Below are 19,375 nucleotides of genomic sequence, written 5' to 3' on the forward strand. Positions count from 1 at the left end.
CCCCCCAGAGATCCCTTTACCCATGTCTTGGAACAACTGTCACTCTCTTTGTCTGAAATAAGATAGTGCATGTAAGATTCTTAGCCTGGAACCTAGTCTATTTCAAAGGGTACAGTCAATGTTAGTGGCTGTTTTCATGGTTTTCACTTTCTGCTCACAGTAGCTAGAGATAGAGAAGCATCTGGAACCGACTGACTTAAGGACTCAAGAGTCATTCATTGGGTATTAAGAAGCCTGGACTACAACTAAATGGAGAGGATTTAAGGCTGGGGGTAAACGAGGCTCTGAGCCATATTGGCTAGGACTAGAGAATGTTTCCTGTCTTTTTTCTTTTGTTTTTCAAAAGTTGTTATAGTATGGTCCAAGAGGGCAGGGCAAGCCCCAGAGGTTGGACTTTCTGGGTTCAAGTCTCAGCTCTACCTTCTGTTAGCTGTGTGACTTGGGCAAATTTACTTCTGTGTCTTCAATTTCCCCAGTAGTAAAATGGAGAAATAACACAGCAACCTTACAAGATTTTTGTGCAGATTAAATGAGTTAATACAAATAAAGGATTTACTAAAGTGCTTGCCATGTGCTTCTGTTCTCCTTAACCCCGGGGTCTCCTCTGTTCCACATTCCAGGTAAATATAGCCATTTCTGTTTTTCAGCCATCCTCACCAACAGAGGAGGGGATGAGTAAAGAAACCTGAAACCAATTTTAGAGTGCTTGAAAGTTTGTCCCATCTGGGGTCCAGGTTATCTAAGCTGGAGGAACGTGGCCCAAGATTGAGACAGAGTTGTCTAGATGACCTGAATTCCATTCCCAGTTCTTTTTGGTTAAGATTTTATTTTTAAGTAATCTCTACACCCAGTGTGGGGCTTGAACTCAAAACCCCGAGATCAAGAGTTGCATGCTCTACTAAGCCAGCCAGGTGCCCCTCCATTCCCAGTTCTGCCACTGATTTACTTTGACCTTGGGCAAGTCACCTAACCTCTGAGCCTCAGTTTTCTCACATGTAAAATAGGGAGCATAATTAATTCCTCCATATATATTTAGTATTTCATTCTTTCCATCACTGTGTTCTAGTTATATTGACTTTCTTGTTCGTTTAAGCATAAGAAGCTTATTCTTGCCTATTATTGCTGCAGGGTATTGTACTTGGTATTTTCCCTGAAAACAGCCTTCCTTCAGATCTTTGCAGATCTTACTCCCTCGCTTCATTCAGGTCTCTTTCTGGTGGTCACCCCTTGGAGAAGGTTTCCCTGATCTTTTTTTTTTTTTTCCTAAAGATTTTATTTAGTTGAGAGAGAGCATGAGCAGGGAGGAGGGGCAGAAGGAGAGGGAGAAGCAGACTCGCCTCTGAGCAGGGAGCCCCACTCGGGGCTCGATCCCAGAACCCTGAGGTCATGACCTGAGCCGAAGGCAGACACTTAATCGACTGAGCCACCCAGGTCTGCCAGGTTTCCCTGATCATTTTATTTAAAATAGGCCTCATTCTCACTCCTTGCCATTTTTTCCTTCCTTACTCTGGTTTATTTTTCTTCATAGCACTTAGCATAACCTGAAATAATGTATTTAATTATCAACCTGTCTTTTGCAAAGATGCAAGATATGTGAGAGCAGGAACTTGGAATGCCTGTGTTGACCTAAGTTCATGCCTTTTCTGATCGGGACCCTGACTGACTGCTCTCTGTTTTAGGTGAGCCCTGTTCCCAGAGGCAGCTGGTACTGATCCTGTGACCCAGAAGAGACTATTGTGGGCTGAGCTCAGCCTTGGTACTGGTGAGTGAGGGTCTTGGGCAAACTGTGGGCAAGCTTGGGCCAAGATACAGGTAATTAGTTTGGGGATTATTTTTATCTTTAATACAGCTAACTTCTAGGCAGTTACTCTCCTACTCTATATCCGAGAGATTGGTATAGGCAGGCTCCTGTACTGGGAGGAGAATTGAACTTGGCTTTCTTGGAACTGCCATAAGATGGCTTGAGATTGTGTGCGGTGAATAAGGCAAAGCAGGCTCAATTCCTTCTGGCTTCTGCCAGCTGCTTTGTCTTGGAAGTTATCCTGGACCTGGCAGCTAAGCCCATTCTCCTTTAAGCTCTCTTAACATGACCTCATAGCCCTTGCAAACTTTCCCGTTTGCAGTCTTGACTGTGACCTACCAAGCCCATAGGTCAGCTTCAGAAACTAGTTTTATCAGTCCTGGAAAATGTGATTATGAATGGTGGTGAGGGTGGAGTGAAAGAGTTGGGGCCATGTGAAGGGGAAGTCAGAGGAAACTTAGAGGGAAACTGCGGATGGTGAGATGGGAAGGGAAATCAACACACTAAGAACCAATTGTGTTATGGTCTCATTTAATCTAGACAAAACCCTGTTTTATGGATGAGGGGATTGAGGCTCTGGAAGCCCAAATAATTTGCCTGGGGTTCACATCTGAGAATCTATAAAGCTGATGTTAGAACCTGGACAGTCTAATTGTAAATACCATTGCTTTCCCTGACTTGGCAGGCTTTCCCTGGACTGCTAATCTCCCTGGAATCCTGATTTTTCTTATAAAGTTCTAGAAGACAGACCTCCTTAGGGATTCAGGAAGGAGGTCTAGTTTTTTGAGGGGCCCAGCAGGGCAGGTAGGAGTTGGGGGTCCCTTCTGAGGCAGTGGCATGTCTAGTGAGGGAGCCAGGGGCTAAAAGATAGAATCTTATAGCAGTTAGAGGCCCAGGCACAATATAACTAGAAGGAGAAGAAAACATGAGATACTGTAAACACTTGGGCCAGCAGAGATAGGGACCTGGACAGTTGGATTGAGGCTGGGAAACCTGGGGCGTTTTTTTGTCTTGTTTTTTAAAGATTTTATTTATTTATTGGACAGAGAGACACACAGCGAGAGAGGGAACACTAGCAGCGGGAGTGGGAGAGGGAGAAGCAGGCTTCCCACTGAGCAGGGAGCCCGATGCAGGGCTCGATCCCAGTACCCTGGGATCATGACCTGAGCCGAAGGCAGATGCTTAACGACTGAACCACCCAGGCACCCCGGAAACCTGGGTTTTTATCTTCTCTCTCAACATTTGTCCTTGGACAAACTCCCCTCCCCTATTTGTAAAATGGCTTCCCTGTACCCCCACGTGTCTATTGTGTGTATACCAGCCTGCAGGATGTTGTAGAGCATCTAATGAGAAATGCAAGTTGGAAAGCTCTATGAATTGTAAAGCAGCATGACCGAAATGAGAGAAAGTGAGAAGAAAGCATTATAAGTATCCCTGGCACCTTAGTCCCTGACCTATTTGCTCCTTCACTCCCCAAAGGGAAAAGGGAAGGTTTTCCTTTGGATATTTGTGCTGTAAATCTTCTCCCATGCCCTTTTCTTTCTCTGCTTCTTGTGCAGATGCTGCCTGAAGCTCAATCTTTCCACAAGAGAAGGGATTCCAAGACACAGATAAAGCCAGGCAGCATTGGCAGCATGATTTGCAGCAGGTGGGCTGCAGAGTGCAGGTTTAAATGCATTCACACAGCCTGGCTCCAAGGCCGCTGCTAGCACAGATATTAAAGCACTTCTCAAGGGCCCATCCTCAGCGTGTGTCTGCACTCACTGATTAATTCCACGTAGATCTTGCCTTATTTCCTACTATCCTCTCAGAAAAGGAAGGCTATTCCTATTCTGGCCTTAAGTACCCTGCCCATCCCTACCCCCACCCTCCAACTACTAGTGGGAAAGACACTTATGCGATAGCCTCATAATCTTGTCAGAGGCCATGGTCAGTCATCCAGTTTTCCCACCATCTTTCTCTCTTGCCCTTGGGCAGTGATACAGGCCACTCTCTTTACATCCTGTAACAGTTGTACATTCTGGACATTCTGTTCGTCCTTCTCTCTGCCTGAAGGTGTACAGAGGGGTCTGTCCCCAACCTGGTGCTCTTGGAATCCACATTAGCCAACCTTCCTTCCTACTCTGAATCTCCAGGCTCTTGCTGCCACCTCTCTTTGTCTGGTTAGCCTAAGTTCTGTAGCTTCTGGCTTTCCCATGGCCTGGGTGCTGAGCTTGGACCTTACTGTTTTTATACCAGCTGCCCTCTGAAGAAGTTCCATTATTGATTGTTCCAAAGTATGAATGATTCCATGTAAAAAAGTGTCTCGCTAACTTATCTAACACACTCAAGTTTCTACTAAAAACAAATTTCAACTGAAAAGAAGGAAGCAAAGCATTGTCATCCTTAAGCCTTGCAGAGCACTAATTTATTCCTATTTTTATATGTTGTTGTAACAGGTTTAGCAATCTGGTTTCTAAACCCCCTCCCCCCATAAGATTCAAAGCAGCATATCAAAAAGGGAGGAGGAGCTGCTATATTAACAGCAGTGAAAGGTGAGAGCTGAGAGCTAACAGTAAGGGAAGGATGAAAGAAGAATGTTAAGAAAGAGAAGTTAAAACGAGTATGGAGGCCATTCAGTTTAGAGGCAGCAGTCCTACAGACATCTGTGTGCTTCAGTGAAGTGGAGTTGGTAATTTTTAAGGTAGTTCCAGGTTGCTCTTGAGGCCGGAGGTATCAGAAAACGCTAAATTATTTATAATGTCTACTATATTATCAGATGCTATACTGAATGCTCTACATAAGTTGATTTCATTTTCATAGCAGCTTGGGAGGTAGGTGGTGATATTCTCATTTTAGAAGTTACTGAAGCTTCAAGAGAGACAAACAGGCAGTGATTGGAAGAGCTAAGCTTAGAACCCAGAGGAATCCAGCTCTAGACAACCAAGTTTTTTTCTATTACCCTGTGTTGGCTCTTTTCCTGTGATCTGAAACCCTGGTCTTTCTCAGCCTCTTGAGCCACTGGTTTTCCCCCCTTCTTTTTATTCATTCTCCTATATAAAACTTTATTTTTTAATACATCCGTTCAGTGAGTATTTATTGAGTGTCATCTGTGTGCCAGGCACAGCTTTGAAATATAGCAGTGAACTAAATAGTTTTTTCTTTTGTAGTTTACATTCTAGTGGAGGAAAACAGATAAACAAATGAATATGTGAAGAAAAATAAAGCAGGGTAAGGGAACAGAGAGGGACTTCGTGATGAAAAAAAGGCCTCTGTGAGAAAATAAATCTGTGCAGAAATATGCAGGAACTGAGGTAGTGAGCTCTGTGTATATCTTGGGGAATAACATTCCAGGCTTAGAGTTCAGCAAGTTCAGAGACCGTGAAACCGTCGCCTGCTTATTGTGTTTGAGGAGCAAAAGGAAGCCAGGTGGCTGGAAGTGGAGTGAGCAAGAGGGAGAATGGAATATGGAGAAGTCGTAAGGGTAGACAGGGACCCAGATCATGAAGGTCTTTTTTCTGAGTGAAACGGGAAGCTGTTGGATTGTTTTGAGTAGAGGAATGATATAATCTGACATCCAGTTTAAAAAAAAAAAAAAAAATCCCTGTGCCTGATTGCATCAGTTAAGACCTCAGCACAATGTTGAATAGAATTGGTGAGAGCAGACACTCTTCCCTTGTTCCCAATTTTAGGAAGAAAGTGTTCAGTCTTTTCCTGTGTTATTAGCTGTTGAGTTTCTTGTAGATGACTTTTATCAGGCTAAGTAAGTTCCTTTCTTTTCCTAATTTAGTGGGAGGTTTTACTATGGATGGGTGTTGGATTTTGTAGATTGTATGTGTTTTGTTCTTTATTCTAAGATGGCACTACGTTAATTGATTTTTGGATATCAAACCAACCTTGTATTCCAGAGTAAATTCCACTTGGTCAGAGTGTATGATCCTTTTAGATGGTGTTGGATTTGCATTGCTATTTTGCTGAAGATTTTTGCATCTACATTCATGAGGGATATTGGTTGTTTTGTTGTTGTGTTTTTTGTTTTTTGTGATGTCTTTGGTTTTGGTATCATAGTAATACTGGCCTCATAGATTGAATTGGAGAGTATTTCCCCCTTCTCTGTTTTCTGAAAGCATTGTGAAGGGTAGGTATTAATTTCTTTTTTGATTGTGTGGTACAATATATCAGGGAGGCCAGTGTGGGCCTGGGCTTTCTCTTTTGGAAGATTTTTAATTACTGATTTGTTTTTTTTTGTTTTTTTGCTTGTTGTAGGTCTGCTCAGATTTTCTGTTAATTTTTGAGTCGTGTTTGATAATTTGTGCCTTTCTTGAAATGTTTTCATTTCATCTAAGTTGACTAGTTTCTTGGTTTAATGTTGTTCACGGGGGGTGGGGGGGCTGGGGGGGCTGGGGGGGCTGGGTGGCTCAGATGGTTAAGTATCTGTCTTCAGCTCAGATCATGATCTCCAGGTCCTGGGATCAAGCCCCGCATCCAGCTCCTGGCTCAGTAGGGAGTCTGCTTCTCCCTCTCCCTCTTCCTAACCCCCTGCTTGTGTTCTGTCTCTCTCTCCCCAGTGAATAAATAAAATCTTTTATAAAGAAAGAAAGTTGTTCATGGTATTACCCCCCCCTCCCCCAAAAAAGTTGTTCATCATATTCCCTCATAATCCCTTCAACTTCTATAAGATCAGTTGTAATATCCCCTTTTAAATTCCTGGTTTTGGTAATTTATAATCTTTTCTCTTTTTTTCTTGGTCAGTCTTGCTAAATGTTTGCCAGTTTTGTTGTCTTTTCAAAGAACCAACCATTGGTTGCATTGTTTTTCTATTCCACTGATTTCTTTCTGTAATCTTTATTACTTCCTAACTTCAACTTTCTTAGGGGCTGGTTTGCTCTTTTTTTTTTTTTTTTTAAAGGTGCTTTGAAACCGAAACAAGTGGTCTTCAGTATGTGGAGCTTCCAAGAGGGCCTAACTCAGAAACAGTGGGGTGGACAAGTTGTCTGTATAGTATGTGTTACCCCTGGGAGGGAGGGGGCTAGGGCTAGACCCATAGTGCTGGGCAGCCTCAATCCTGCCTGTGCCAAGTCAGGATTCGGGTCAGGCCTGAACTTCATGTAGGAGATCGGGGTGGTGCAGCAGGAGGGCAGGTGGTACATGGAAAGCCAGAGCTCCCCAGGCTTCTGAGGAGATTTCGCCTGATACATAGAGCTAGCGGAGGTAGCTGCACACCTCATAGACTTCAAAGACTTCAAGATGGCTTTCGAGACCTTGCAGAATACCTCTATTGCCAGTTAATGACTGAGATTCTAAGCAGAAATTTAATTCTGTTAAGAAATAAGGCTTAAATGCAGATCCCTTAGGTAACATTGATGTAGAAGAGCTCTGAGCAATGCCTGGGCTTGTTACTTATTTGGTCTTTAGTTCCCTCATCTATAAACAAAGAATAACAACTTCTACAATTGAACTGTGTCAGGCACATGTCAACTAAGTGCTGTATGAAACTGTTAGATACCATACAAATGTAAGGGACTATTCATGTTAGTAATTCTGGTGACAGGGACCAGGGACAGAATCTGAAAAGGTCCAAGGGCAGTAGCAGTGCATTATTATCGTTCAGGGTGTGGGATGAATGTCTGACCAAAATGGACTTCATAGCTTAGTAAGACAGGAGGTTCCTTGTCTGCCAAAGTAATAATCGGATGGCTCCTAGGGAATTCTGTGGAGAAAATCTTAGGGAGGCCGCCGGAGTAACTCATATACGAAGCAGCTGTCCCTGTTCTTTCTCCACCCAGGAGTTTTGCCCACTCTGGTTCCAGAAACAGCCGGCTTTCTTGAGGGTTGCTGTCACGGGAAAGCAATAAGGTCCAGTTCACCTGGGGGGAAGAAATAGTATGCAAAGGGCCCTGGGCTATATTGGGCTCTGTGCCTCCCTTCTTCCTTCCCCAGTTTTCATTAAAACTATAGAAAGATCTTTTTGTCCCACTGGAGCAGCAGCCAGACAGAAGAGGGACTGACAGGTCCTATAGGTCAGATCAGCTAGAGGGCAGTTCTAAGGATGTGGCAGAGAGGCAGGGTCCTGAGCCTAAGAATAAGGTCAAGGGATCAAAAATCCAAGCTGTGAAACTGAGAAACAATAGATCAGGAAATCAAGGTCTGTTAGCAACTATGGTGTTAGAACCCTGAGATGAGTAGAGCATGAATTGAGGGGATTTACGATTTAATGGGGGCAGATACAGAAAAATAACAGAACTATCCTACAAGAGACCCATGTTAACACCAAAGCAGAAATTGCTTCTTTTGAATTATTTGTCATTTTGTATTGTCTGAATCTCCACTGTCCCCTGCCCTCAGTGCCTTCCCCTTCCCTCATTGCCTCCACCTGCCCCATCTTCCCAATTAGGATATGTCAAAAGAGTTACTGCACTAGGTGCGTAGGGCAGGAGACAAAAATTACCTACAGTATACACCTTTCCTCTGTACCTCTGAGCTGTAGTTTCCTCATCTGCAAAATGGGGAACAAAAATGCCTGTGTAGTTATTGGGATGCTAGTAAGAGATGATGAAAAACATGCCTGGCCTAGGCATGTTCAGTCACTAGTGATTGAAATAAACTCTGATACCATGTGTTCAGTGTCAAATTATAATAGAAGGTGAATATCATGACCCAGGCTCTTAACCCTGTTTTGCTAACTCTGCCTTGGGAAAGCATTTAGTCTCTCTGGGCGTCAGTTTTTTCTGCTCTAAAAAGAAGGAATGAGGTAGAAAGTTGACCTATAATTGCTGATGTCCCTTCTAGTTCCGTGCCTCTAAAGGCACATGGGTCTGTGGTTCAAAGGTATCAAAGAGTCAAGATGAAACAAAAAGTCAAGAGGGTGTCAAAGAAGCCTCAGTTTCAGTCCTGCTCAAGGCTACAGCAAGGACAGTTACAGAGAAAGAGCCATTATCTAGCAATGAACAGATGTTGGAAGTGTCTGGGAGTCTGCTTCAGGGGCAGTGACCTGCTTGTCACCCAGCATTTGGAAAAGAAATATCAGAGTGGATCAGAATGGTCCAGAAGGTTGGAGACCGAGTAGATACCTAGTATGAGAGAGACCATGAGGCATGGGACCCAGTTTGTGCTCCATTACCGGACTCTTTCTTGGTATTCCCAGTCAAGCTATTTCTCTTTCTGCAGCCTTAATCCCCATCTGTAAAACAGATTAGGTGATGTATTCTCCAAGGGCTTCTTTAGGGCTCTCTAAAATTTCATTGTTCACTTTCTTCTGGCTCTCCTTGGCGTTGAGGATTTCATTTATATGCGAAGGCTTAACAAGCCAAGCTTTGTCTAGCCCTAGAGTATTTAGAATGCTCTTGAAACCACAATTTCAGGCCACTAAGAATCATACATTTTCAAGTTGAGGAATGCCTTGGTCCACCTGGTCCAACCCCTCATTTAACATTGGAAGGTAATGCAGCAGAGTAAAAAGACTACAGGCTTTGACAGCTGACTTTGAATTCAAATTCCTACCAGTACTAGCTTAATCTTACAGAGCTGTAGTATCATCATCTGCAAATGATGACAGAGTGACAATAGAGTAGGAGGCATAAGAGAATTACCATTATTTGGGGGAGGAAAGAAAAAACTGAGGATAGAGAGGTAAAGTCACCTGCTCAGGGTTGAGCTCAGACCAGAACCTAGGTCTCTTGTGTCTCCATCCAGAGTTTTCTTCTCTAGAGCCAAGGTCAGTTGTACTCATGTGTATGTTGTAGCAGATATTAGAACTGAAAGCATGTCAGCTTTCTTAACATTTTTGCCAACAGCCTTCTCAATTCCCCTGTGGCGTGTGTCAATAACACAGCCCGCACTTGTTTTAGAAACAGGCGCTCCATAAGCACTTCTCTTTGATTTGCTTTGGCTGGTACAGGATCCAGATGCTCTTAGAATAGCACATCAGACTCTCCAAATCAGCCCATTCCCATTCTGAGCAATTCGCAGCTCTGATCTGCTGCTGACTGGGGTTTGTCCCCAAGTCCTCCCTACCTGTCATGGGAATCACATTCATTTGTCTTTTGCTGTTTGCCCTTTCCCTCTTGATGGGAGTAATATTTATTGAGGTGTCTGCTATGTGCCAGATATTGTGTTAGGTACTTTAAACTGATTATCTCCCTTAATCTTTGTAATTCATTGAGTTATTAATAGCTCCAGAGGGAAAAGTTGAGGCTCAAGGAAGTACATGAATTTGCTTGAGGTCACACACCTAGTCTGTGAAAGAGGTGAGTTTGAACTCAGCCCTCCTAACCCCATAGATCCCATAGTAAGCTCTTCCCTGAGTACCATACTGCCTCTCTGGCCTCAGCCCTCCCTGAGGGTAGACTATTCAGGAGTGCCCAGGAATGGGCATTTAGTGGCTTTAGCATAATGGGAATATCTTCCATGCCTTCATTGCCATTTTCCCATGAGTTTCTTCTCTGCCTGTCTCACACCAGCTTCTCCAGGACCCAGGTGTGTGGCCCAGAGATCCAAGCACTAAGCAGGAGGCCAGGTTTCCATCTTCAACATGGAACACTAAATTCCTCTTAAAGAGTGTACTTGTCATTTTCGGAATGGAATGAGGGGAATATTTCAAGCATTTGTGACAGCAACTCTGAAATGCAGGGAAGGGAGAGAGAATATCTATACATCTCAAGGTTGATAGGCCTCCTTCAGGGGACCTGGCAAGAGAAAAGACATACACATGAGAGATTTAGGGATAAGATTGTTCTAATAGGTCCTCCAATCTGTACTCGTTTTTCAGTTACAAAGCACTTGACTTGCAGAGATCACACTATGAGGAAACTGAAGCCACCTGCCTTTATGTGGCAGAGCCAGTAGCTAGAATCCAAATCCTTAGTCTTGGTTAGGCCAGTGAGTCTGAGCCTTTCCTGAAAGGGTTCTGTCCCTGGCTTTGGGTCCCACCCAGTCTTCAGTTGCAAAAGGGGCAGACCCCTAGTCTCTGTCCTTTCTGAGCCCTTTGCTATTTGTCCCCTACCTCACCCATTGCTACTCAACTGCTAGCCTTCTTAATGAGACCCCCCTTCTAATGATACATTTTTTAGGAGTGGGGTAAGAGGATATATTTTTGGCTCTGCATTTTCCCCAGGATCATTTGCCATAAAATGATGGAACTTTAAGATGTCAGAGAAGAGACCTTAACTAACAGTCGTTGAGTTTACAGAGGAACCCTTTATAATTGTGAAATTGAGGCCCAGCAAAGGGCAGTAAATAATATGCCCAGGATCATATAGTAAATTAGCAGGTCTTGTGACTCAGCCTGGTGCCCTTTCTACTATACTGAGCTTCATGTCATTTTATAAGTGACCACTATTCCACTTGACTAACATCCTGTGCCTGGATGTCAGGCTTCCTGTGCCTCCTTGCATCTGGTTCTTCTGAGATAGGCAGGCCTGTGGGTGTTTGTACTTTGTCAGGGCATAATTCTTATACATATGGTGAGCACGTGTCAAGTTCTGTTTAACTTATGAGAGTGGAAACCAGGAGAATAGCTGAGAAACTGAATTTCATGTTGTTAGTGAAAAAAAGGATTGCTGAAATTAGATTGTTAAATTAGATTCAAAATTGATAATGTCCTAATGAAAATGTAAACTTTGGCATTATCTTCTCTGCTTCGACGTGCACCATCTCTGTTTTCTACACATAAACCTCTAACTTTGCAGTTTCAAAACATTTTGGCTCTAACCATTTGTGAATGGTAGGTCAGACAAAATTCCATTCTCCGAAAATATCAGATGAGCGTCAGAGAACTCAGATGTACATTAAAAAATGTTCTAACGTGACTTTAAAAGGTCACACAGTCATCTTTTTGCCTTATTTCTAAGTTTTGGATAATTTTCCTTAACCTATCACCACTGAAAATAATCAGAGCCTCTTGTATGCATTAAAGCTAGCTAGAGCTGTCCCAACCCAGGAAGGCACCTTTCTCCTCAGGGCACAGACCCGACTTGTTTGCTGAAGCTTCTGGTAGCAGCCATCAGCAAGATCTTGAGTTCTTCTACAGTTCTCTCACTGGCTTGGAGGTTGGCCTTTGCTGTTCCTAGATTTGCATCTTCCTCTGGTCAAGGAGGCTTTTTCCTTGCTTCTGGTTTCCCTCAGGGCCATCCTGGATGCAAAGAGGTTACATAGTTCCATCTAGAGGAAGTTAGTTTTGAGCACAGAGTTCTATTCGGATGAGGTAAGTAACTGCTTTCATTATGTGATTTTGTCTCTGAACATGTTGCCTGTCTTCTCCTCATTGCTACCACCCAAGGCCAAATTGTAATCCTCTCTCACTGGGACTATTTTAGTTGTCAATTAACTCCTCTCCCCACCTCCAGTCTTTGCCCCTGAAGTGTAACCTCCTTTCTCTCTCCATGGGTTTTAAAATACATTTCTTATTCCTATCACTTCCTGCTCCTAAAACCTCTAGTAGAATAAATCCAATCTCTTTAGGATGTCATTCAAGGCTCTGCAATGACTCTTTCTTTCCAGCTGCTTCTCTGTCCCTCTCTTCCTCCGGCTCTTTGTTCCAAAAAGTTCATACTAGTGGGTAGAAATATTAGGGAAACCAACTTTTGGACAGTATGAAGGAAGAACTGCCTGATTGAGTCTACCAAAGAAGGTTAGGAAGTGTTCTTAGTTGTGGTGCCATGTTAACACCCAATTTGATAAATACTTGTGGCAGGCACAGGGATATATAGGTCCTTAGGGATATGGAGAAGGCAAACTCATAGTCAAGCCTGTAGTTGATTAAAGAGGACAGGCAGGTAAAGTAAGTAGACTGCAGTGACGATCACTATAATGGAAGCATATACTTGTAGAGATCTTACTGTGGAGTGCTTCGGGAAGATGGAGGAGGGGAACACTAACTGCCTCAGAGATCAAGGGAGGTTTCGCAGAAGGTGATATCTGAGTTGGACTTCAAAGATGAGGTATTTGACAGTCGTGAAAGAAGTATTTGGTAATTGTGGAGGGGAGTCTGCAGCTTCTAAGCAATGAGACCAGTTAGGACAAAGATGCAGAAGCTTACGTGTATGTCTCAGAGAAGGGTAAACGGTCCAGTGTAGCCAGAGTAGAGGATTTCAGGAATGGAATGTGGTTAGGGTTAAAAGTTAACAGTAAGTTGGGTAAACTGTGTAAGGTCTGATATTTCAGGTTAAGGAAATACTATGTGTGTGTTGTGTTTCATACATAGCAAGTGATAATTACCTTTGAATTAAGTAATGTATTTGTCTATTTGTGCATGTGTGTAGCTATGTGTTAGAGTGTGTGTATTACATTTGGACCTAATTTGTGAAGATCCACTGAGGCAAAGCGAATGTTAAAAAATGGAGCCAGAAGGACAGGTTAGATCCCAGCTTACTTGGGCTTAAACTTCTGAGATATTCTCCAGTTCCACAGGCCCATATGTTAATCATTGCATGCCGGAATTGGAATGGACTTTCGGGACCAGTAGTTCATCCATCCATCCATTCAGTTCTCTATTCAGCAAATGCCAGATAATACTCTTGGAGCTGGGATATGGTAGTGAACAAAACAGACTGCCTTCATGGAACTTGTTGTAGTGGGGGAGACAGAAAATGAATAAATCATTAGTTATTTTATCATTTTGTATGTGTTATGAAGAAGGATAAGCAGAAGTAAAGGGTTAAAAAAATGGCCAGGAACCCCTTTCTGAGGAAGATCATTTTCAGCTGATAGAAGAGCAAGTGAAAAGTCCCCAAGGTATGAGCATGTTTGTAGAAAAGCTAGAAGGTAGACAGTGTGGCTGGAGCAGCACCCTAAAGGGGAAAGAAGCAGGAGATCAGGTTGGAGAGGGAACAGCTGAGGCCAAAACATACATGGCCCTGAGGTGCACTTGGCCATTGAGAAAATGAGGCTGACTGACCAATAGCCAGGGCCATACAGCAAGTTATCAGCAAGGCCAGGATTGCTACCATCCTGGTTCAGCTTCCCTGCCTTTGCCTTCCTGCTATCTTCTGGCTTTGACCCAAGATTAACTTGAATCTCATTTAATCCCTTCCTTCTCTCTTCCCTCACTCAGCTCTCTTTCCCTCCTCTTGTGTTGGTGCCCGGGGTCCTGTCACACCATTGTGGTGTTGGATTTCAGGCTACTTTTCTTTATCACATAATTAGCATTTCCCAGACCCACCTTTGCACACATGACCTGGTAACAGTGTGATTCCTGGAAGGTCAAAGCTAGAGAGGTCCTCAGATACCCTTTTATTTCAACACCCTGATACTAAAAACCCAGGGAAGACAGGTGATTTACCTGAGACCACCTATCTAGTTAGTGGCAGAGCTTGATTTCCTTTGCCACCCAGTCTCTGGCTCTTTATTTTCTTTTTCTTTTTTTTTCTTTTTAAAGATTTTATTTATTTATTTGACAGAGACAGCCAGAGAGAGAGGGAACACAGGCAGGGGGAGTGGGAGAGGAAGAAGCAGGCTCCTAGCAGAGAAGCCTGATGTGGGGCTCGATGCCAGAACGCCGGGATCACGCCCTGAGCCGAAGGCAGACACTTAACGACTGTGCCACCCAGGCGCCCCAGGCTTTTTATTTTCTGCATGCTGTCTCCCTTTCTTAGTGTCCAGCAAAAGGGAATCAAGTTGTGACCCATGTAGTTGGCAAGAGCAGCTATCTTTTAATGGTTCTGTGTTGTGTGCCCTTACCTTAGCTTTTTTATTTCGTCTTTGTCATGTGAATTTACTGTTCTGGCCAGTGTCTTTGAACTACCACGCTTTGCAAAGACAGCATGTTGCTAAATTCTGCACCCATGTTCATGATATCCCCACATTTGAATAAGCAGCCTGCTCTTATCCTTCAGTCTATATCCAGGCTTGTCTTTGAAGTCCAGCCCCAATCTCCAGAGAAGCAACGTGGAAAGAGCATAGGGTTTGGAGTTGGATATATCTGGATTTGAGTCCCAGCTTTGGCACATACTGGGACAAAGTAATCTTGGATAAGTTACTTGACCCTTGAGAGCAATTTTCTTATCTATAAAATGTGGAAGTTAATATACCTGCTTAATGGAGTCATTGGAAAGATTATTTACGGCATTTTATGTATACACCTCAAGGATTCTATAAAGAGAAACTTACTCTTCCTCTAAGGTCCATTCTGGATGCTCTCCCTTTTTTCTAATTATCTGATAGCTAACACTCAGGGGTTTTCTGTGTGCCAGGCACTGTGCTAAGTGCTTTTAAAAAATAATTATAGTGCGTGAGTCCTCAATTCTCTCAAAGTTAAAAAATTGTAGGAAGCGTTAATCGCATTTTTTCTACTTGTATTCTTTTTGTGTGTATAGATAGATGTCAGGTTAGGATTCAGTGTATACCTATGTTCTAGTGTTGCTGTTTTCTAGCTGTGTAAACTTAGGTAAGACTCTTAACCTCACTCTTTTTTAAAAGTTTTTCTTCTTTAAAGATTAAAAAAAATTTTTTTATTTAAAGATTAATTTTTTTATTTAAAGAGTGTGTGTGAGAGAAATCATGAGATGGGGGCAGAGGGAGAGGGAGAAGCAGACTTACCATTGAGCAGGGAGCCCGATGCGGGACTCGATCCCAGGATCCTGGTATTATGACCTGAGCCGAAGGCAGATGCTCAACCAACTGAGCCACCCAGGCACTCCTCTTGACCTGACTCCTAAATGTTTTTCCCACCAGAGCCCTGAGATGTCCTCCTGTAACCATTTGGAAACCTGACATGCTTACCTGCTCACCTTGGAAAATGTGCCTCTGTTGGTGACTGAGCCATATAGTGACTGGGCTGGCCCTATATGACTTCGAGAGGAAAAGATGGGGAGGCAGAGACCTAGGTGCCTGGGAGCCATTAGGTCAGGGATTGGCAACTCCTCTCATACCAAATAAATCAAAAGATTTCTAGGGTAGGAGCCGTGGCGTAGTGTTGATGGTGACTCTGCTTGGATTATGTTCTGAGGGTAAGGGGATTGCCAACTCCATTGAATGAGAGGACCAGCAGTGCCTAGCCACCCTTGCTGGTGCCTGGGCAAAAGACAGTGTGGTGGTGGCAGTCCCATGACATCAGCCCCCTGAACTTGTTTCAGCCCCCTGGAAAAGGCTGCTGTGGTTTGATAGAAGAGCCTAGTCCTCTGGAATCACATAGATGTGAGTTCAAATCCCTGTCTGCCAATTACTAATTGTGTTTTTTAGTCTAATTCTTACTTTACCTCTCAGAGCATCAGTTTCCCTGTCTGTAAAATAGCGCTATTGATACAGTTTGGGGTTTGTTGTGAGGATTCAGAATACCTAGGTAAATAGGTGTCACACAATACCTGATACTGAGCAAATGGCAAGTTGATCTGTTTCAAATAGCTCTGTGAAGGCCAGTATCTTTAGGAGGTGGCATTAAAGTCAGGGCTGCTCTGATTCTCTGACCACCTCCCCACCCCCATGTGCCCCCCAGAAATGTCCTGGATCCGTCTTTTCCTTCCTCAAGTTCCAGCCCCAGAAATGTTGGGCAAGAGTGAGCCTCTCAGGCTAGTCTCTGTCTCCCCAGGTGATATATCTGAGTAAGCAAGATTGTTACGTAGCAGATATAGAGGACCAGGGCAGGTAGCTCAGGTGGCAGCTGATGAACAAAAAGGCTTCTCTCTGTTCCCAATAAATTGGTCCTTGGGGATCCTAGCTTTGAAATTCTAATTGACACAGGAAGGAAAAGATTCATTAGGCTCTGGACTCATTAAAATGCTCTGCTGCTCACCTATGATTTATTCTTGGCGCTTCATCAGGAGGAATTAAGTAAACCAACGGGCTGGGAGGCTGCTGACAGCAGAGTTGCTTGTGGAGGGGGGATGTTGGGTTTCCCATATTATGGAGCACACAGTTGGCCCCTGAAGTTTCTCACCCCTAGGACTTAGCGTGAGTCTAAGACTGGTATGCTGTCGGTGCCAAAAGGACCTTTTGAGATGGTTGATAAATAGTAATAGCTCATTTATGGATCATCCAAAGAAGGACTGGGGCTTGCCCAAGATCACTGAGTAGAGCTAGAATTAAGAGTCAGTTAGGCTTCCTGACTCCCAGGGCAGGAACCTTTCCCTGCAACACCTTTGTATTTCTAGAACCAGTATTTCATTCATTGAAGTATTTACTTTTGGGAGATATTTTTGACACATCTGTGTGCCAGGATTCTGTGATAAACAAAACAGTCATGGGAGGAGAGCGGATACCTGACCTAGTATTAGATTAGAAGGACCTCCAAATCTGAGGGGTGAAGAGGAATTAGTTCAGCAAAGCAGCAGATGATGAGTGTTGAAGGCTGGGAGACCAGCACATACAAAGGCCCAAAGACTCCGGGAATGGAAAGTTGAGTCTTGCTAGAGTGGGGGAATTGAGGAAGAGAGGAAAAGTTGAGACGAATCAAATCTATGAAGTTTAGGCCACTTTTTCTTTGGTTATAGGAACCCTAGACTAGGTATCCTGGGTTCTTGATGTGTTTCTGCTACCAGTGTTTGTCATCATTCAGGTAACATACATTTAACATCTTTTAGGTGTGCCATGCTGAGCGTGGAGGTACGAAAATGCATAAGATGTATGTAGTCCCCTGCCTCAGAGATACGTCAGTTTAATGGGGCAAACAAACTAATAAATAACTCCTATAATAAGGGAATTTATCATAATATATGATGATAATATATGATAATAAAGGAATTTGTTCCTCTGCTGGAGGAAGTTGGAGGAGAGCTAAATGTTACTGTCGGTATTTTCTCTGGGCTTTGATTATCTCACCTGTCAAGTGGTGATAACCACCGTTCTGTGTGGCTCATGAGTTGATGGGAAAAAGCTTTGTAATAACTGGCATTTGTATAGCATTTTTGTGGGTTACAAAACAGTTTTCCACCATTAATTAATTAATCTTAACTATAATCATCACTTAGGAAACTTACCCCTGATTTACAGATGAGGAAACTAAAACAGATATTGAGGCCTTGTTCATGGTTTCACTTTAACAAAAGCTGGGATTCTAAATCCAAATACAGTAGATCCGAATAAACTTTTGAAAGTAGAAAGATGACAACCTTTCTGTCCCCTACTTGTGTGGCACATTTCCTTCTTCCATCACTAGAAATGCAAAGAACATCTCCAGTGTGAAAAAGGCAGACCTAAGCTGGTTGGGGAGTAAGAAAGGGAGCTTATGTCAGGTCTTTCACAGATTGGGCTCTGAATTTTTAAGACCGTATGTCCCAGTGCTCCTTCAGTTCCTGCTATTCCATGTCATGCCATTTACAGAGTTTGTCTCAGCCATCATCTAATTAGCTACATACCCCACCTTATGGGGTAGACAGAGCCTGCTATACAGATAGGTCCACTGAAGTTAAGAGTTCACTGAATTATTCCTGCCAGAACGAGGACTGGAATCCAGGACTCCTGACACCAAACAGGTACTCTTAAATCATAGAAAGTAGGCTCCTTTGATTCAGTTCATACAATTCTTGAATATACCCCATGAGCCAGAGACTTTGCTATACAAGAGAGCCTCTGGTTAGAGCAGGGACTTCTGTTATTTGCTCCTCTGTCCCCAACCAGGGCCTGGTTCCAAGAATGCTTTGCTGTTGGTTTTGACCTTAGTCTGCCAAAAGCTGGAGGGAGCAGATGGGAATAGCAATGTGGATCATGAGGGTGTGAGCCCAGGCAGGGCTAGAGGATGAGTTGAGAGCCCTGCACCCATATACTGCTGTTTCTATGCCTAGGCCCCTGCCAAGGTATTTTTCTATTTCAGAACAAGGTGAAGCTAGCCAACCCAAAGTGAAGCTCCCATCTCCCTTCACCCCATCCCCCCGCCCTCAATACTTATTGGTCTCCTGGATATATTTCCTAAAAGGCTTCTAGGACCTGTGTCCCAAATGACCCTTTGGGCCTATTTTTCCCAGGAATGTTCCAAAATGAGTTTAAGGAGTCTCGTCCCACAGCCATTGTGGCATCTCCTCTATCTGCAGGCCTCCTACCAGGCTCCTACCTACTCTGCTGTTTTTACTCCTGACTCCTTAAGCAGATTGGCTGCTTAATGTGACTTTGACAAACAGTAAATAGTAGTCAGTACTGAGGAATTAACATGTTTCCTGTTTATCCAGAGTCTTTTTATTTTTTATTTTAAAATTTTATTATTACTATTATTATTTCTTTTTTTTTTCTTTTTTTTAAAGATTTTATTTATTTATTTGACAGAGATAGAGACAGTCAGCGAGAGAGGGAACACAAGCAGGGGGAGTGGGAGAGGAAGAAGCAGGCTCATAGCGGAGGAGCCTGATGTGGGGCTCGATCCCATAACGCTGGGATCACGCCCTGAGCCGAAGGCAGATGCTTAACCACTGTGCCACCCAGGCGCCCCTACTATTATTATTTCTTTGTCCAAAATCTTAACTGGAAAATTTTAAGGAGCGCTGTGGGGTGGTGAGCGACTGGGATTAGGACAGTTGACTTCCATGATGGAAACCCTGTAATAACCTCAGTTACCTCATAAATCATGGAAGGAAATATCAATTTATTCACAGTGTTTCAAATGCCCTTCATTCATATCTTTATACATTACAGAGCTCTTTCATGCATGTTACTGCCCTTGAGTCTTAGAGAAAC

General features: G+C 43.4%; 1 protein-coding gene across 9 annotated transcripts in view; it reads left to right on the top strand.

Moving 5' to 3' along the window:
* The window catches only part of RALY (RALY heterogeneous nuclear ribonucleoprotein), a 79,785-nt gene that overhangs the window by 33,048 nt on the left and 27,362 nt on the right, over nucleotides 1-19,375 (top strand). For 8 of the 9 annotated variants that reach the window (XM_040638184.1, XM_040638188.1, XM_040638191.1 and 5 more), the window contains exon 2: nucleotides 1,680-1,762. The exons of the other annotated variant lie outside the window; for it this stretch is intronic. The gene's annotated coding sequence lies outside the window, so the exon portion shown is untranslated. The remainder of the gene's footprint in view (nucleotides 1-1,679; nucleotides 1,763-19,375) is intronic. 9 annotated transcript variants of the gene reach the window in all.

This window comes from Ursus maritimus, unplaced genomic scaffold (genome assembly GCF_017311325.1).
Source record: "Ursus maritimus isolate PB19 unplaced genomic scaffold, ASM1731132v1 scaffold_22, whole genome shotgun sequence".
NCBI lineage: Eukaryota > Metazoa > Chordata > Mammalia > Carnivora > Ursidae > Ursus > Ursus maritimus.